This window comes from Aplysia californica, unplaced genomic scaffold (genome assembly GCF_000002075.1).
Source record: "Aplysia californica isolate F4 #8 unplaced genomic scaffold, AplCal3.0 scaffold00144, whole genome shotgun sequence".
In the NCBI taxonomy this organism is placed as follows: Eukaryota; Metazoa; Mollusca; class Gastropoda; order Aplysiida; family Aplysiidae; genus Aplysia; species Aplysia californica.
This window is the reverse complement of record NW_004797414.1, coordinates 886,962-890,335: the sequence shown is the minus strand read 5'-3', so window position 1 is coordinate 890,335 and position 3,374 is coordinate 886,962. Positions and strand designations below refer to the sequence as shown.

The following is a 3,374-nucleotide window of genomic DNA, read 5'->3' as shown; positions in this document are numbered from 1 at the left end:
GAGAGAGAGAGAGTCTATTCTGAAAATAAATAAAATGTCGCAGCTTCCTTTTGTATACGCCCACTTCCTGCTGGGCCGAACATTTCCCAAAGGGGCCCGCCATTTTCTCTTCACTGACGACACGTTTGATCTGGCGTCTGTCGAAAGGAGTGCGAATAATTGAAAATGGCGGTTTGCAATTGAGGTCGAGAACTGTTCACATTTATTCGTTTCTCAAATGATTGTGATAATTGTAATGATTGCAAGGATTGTACATTGTGCCTTAAAATTGGCTGTACTACACTGATGTGTGTGTGTGTGTGTGTGTGTGTGTGTGTGTGTGTGTGTGTGTGTGTGTGTGTGTGTGTGTGTGCAGCTATAGTTTTAGTTTTAGTTTTATTAAGTACTAGCAGGGCCCACTTTCGATGAAAGGAATGATCGGTGCACTAACATCAACTGAAAGTCATTGGCCTACTATATTTACACTCTATTAGAATGGAGCAATAAATCTTGAGAGAAAAGGGACAAACGTGTTTCCATGTTGCCTAATATATAATAGCCAAGCTGGGTCCCCTTTCGATGAAAGGAATGATCGGTGCATTAATATCAACTAAAAGTCATTGGCCTACTATATTTACGCTCTACTGGAATGGGACAATAAATCTTGAGAGAATTATAAGGTCTAGATCTATACTCTTAAAACAAAATGCGCCTCGCGAAATATCACTTTCGGATTTTCTAAAATTCCAAAGACAGAAGCGTCGGCCTACAAAAGCGATCAGCGAAATAAAGAAATTTAGCTTTTTGCAGCAAAACGGTCTAAAAACTGAATAAACGAAGGGCGTCATGCTCTGGAGAATAATTTAAAAAATCTTTTGGCGAAAACCGCATGTCGATTGATGCAACCATTAAAAAGCCTTTTGAATAGCAAAATTTGGCCACCACAAATAGATAATAGATAAGCGTTTTAAAGCACTTGCAATACAAATAGGTCATATTAGTGCCGAAGATTAGACGTGTTACATGAAAGAAACATACAAATAAAAGGAAGAGGAAAGAAAGAGGGTAGATGTTGTTAATATTATCATTATTGTTATTGTTATTGTTTTTGTTATTGTTTTTGTTTTTGCTATTGTTATTACTATTGTTATTGTTATCGATGTTATTGTTGTTGTTGTTATTATTTGTTATTATTTGTTATTATCATTATCATTATTATGTATTATACGTGAAGATAAGGACGATAGATGCTCGATAGGAAAGAAGGAGCAAGCCACACCAGTATGCTTATTACCATTGCTTGCCTTTTGAAGTCTCAGATAAAGAAAAGAGAATTGTACAAAATCTGTATCAATAACGAAGTTGGGGTTTTTGTAAGTGCCCCAAGACAACGTGTCTTCAATCCTTGTCGAATGACCAAAATGCGCAAAACTCGATAAGCTAAACCCTTTAGCTAATCAATATTACCTCAGAATTACATAAGGTGTATCTGACGTTTTAGGCCGTTTTGAGATACTAAGACCATGGGGTCAAAACCCAAATGTACAGCTCTATCAAAATTGTAAGATTATTCGGAGTCTTTATCAAGATATTCAAAGAATCGCATTCGATAAAGCTTGGCGAGTTGTGAAATTAAACATTTCTTACATCACATTTCTCGAAACAAAGTACCCAGCAGATAGAACTGTGTAATTATTGATGTCAGTCAATTATTGATATTACAGTCAGATCAAATAGTTTATTCGACAGCATTTGTACAAATTCCCGCTCAGCAGCAAGCTTTATGCGCGTTACAGTCTATATTATTACCCCAGCAGATCTGATAGCATTCTGAAATAATCTCAACTTCATGGGTAGCATAAATGATTTCCAATGTCCATCCTTTTTAAGACACAAGAACTGCCGAGATGTTCAATGAGAGTAACGAAAATAATAGTTTTATTTCTCTAGATCTGTTGAATGTTTATCTTTAGTCTTTGGCATATGTAAGATAAGATAAGATAAGATAAGAAAAGATAAAATAAGATTAGATTAGATAAGAGGAGATGAGATGAGATAAAATGAGATACGATAAGATAAGATAAGATAAGATAAGATAAGATAAGATTAGATTAAATAAGAGGAGATGAGATGAGATGAGATGAGATGAGATGAGATAAAATGAGATACGATAAGATATATATTGACATTGCTCAAGGATGTTTTTCTTTTCTCTCATTGAGCCCTAAGAGTGCAGCAAGGGGGCCAATAGTAACAATTATTCAGATACCTCGCAAGCTGTAGTACAGGAATGTATAGTAACATTATCGTTCCTCTCTTATTCAAAAAGGTTGGCACAGAGTTAAAATTTTGTTCAAAGGGGTAGTGAGGGCACTTCCACATAAAAGCTCCCCCATTCAGGCTTGACAGAAATTACCCCAAGCCCAGTAAAAACGGAAAGGGCAATCAAATCTTTGGATAGCGTTGGTAATCACCCATCAAACATATCGGTATCATTCAAATGTGCGCGGTTCTGAAAGTGCACGGCTTTGATATTTTCTTTTTTCTTTCTTTCGAAAATGTCCCGCTCTGATAGCTTCCTTCTTTTAGAAACCAAAGACGCCAAGTATTAAATAAGACTGTTGATCTCACATAAACAGAAGCGCGTCGACTCGATAACGGCCATATTAAAACATTTTTTGTAAATGTTTTACAGTGCTCTCAACTGTATACGGTGATATTATGAGAACGCGTTACAGTTTTCAGTTTGGTAGGAAATAATTTTAAATCTTGCCCGGGTGGCGGCCAAAGCCTGCTTTTGTCGTTTTTAGGAGATTTTTAGCCCTTATCCTAGAAGGCTAGGTGTCAAATCATACCTTCCCTGAGATCAGGGGTGTAACTGAAACAGCAGTAAGAAGGAGCCAAGGAGTAGCAGTAGAAAGGCTGCAGAAGAATAACGGCTACGTTGCACTGGGAAATAACAAGAGAGTCAGACATTACAATAGTGAAAAATTATTTCATAAGCATAAAAGGCGAAATTTGTCGACATCGTCTTTGATAACTTCTGCTGATAGGCCATCCATCTGGTTCTGCAGATTTCCTCTGCTGCCATACGCTTGATTGGTTGCCTGTGTAATTCCATCAATGATTGATCTGCCAATTTCTGTACGAATATCAAGGTCTCTGTTTGCTGACGAGATGTTGCGGGAAAAGAGGGGAGGTGGTTCTTGCAGGCTCTAGATCCAGCTAGTCTTTTCTGACTCCAAGGGCATAGCAAACGGGAAAGTGCCTTGAGTCTGTTCAGGAACTTGATGATAATTCACTCGATTTTGTTTGTTTGTTTGTTTTGTTTGTTTGTTTTGTTTGTTTTGTTTGTTTGTTTGTTTGGTTTATTTTTATTTTTGTTTTTGTTTTTT

General features: G+C 36.9%; 1 protein-coding gene across 1 annotated transcript in view; it reads left to right on the top strand.

The window, feature by feature from the left end:
- Positions 1–3,374, top strand: part of LOC118477579 (high affinity cGMP-specific 3',5'-cyclic phosphodiesterase 9A-like) — a 25,243-nt gene that overhangs the window by 2,748 nt on the left and 19,121 nt on the right. The window lies entirely within an intron of this gene.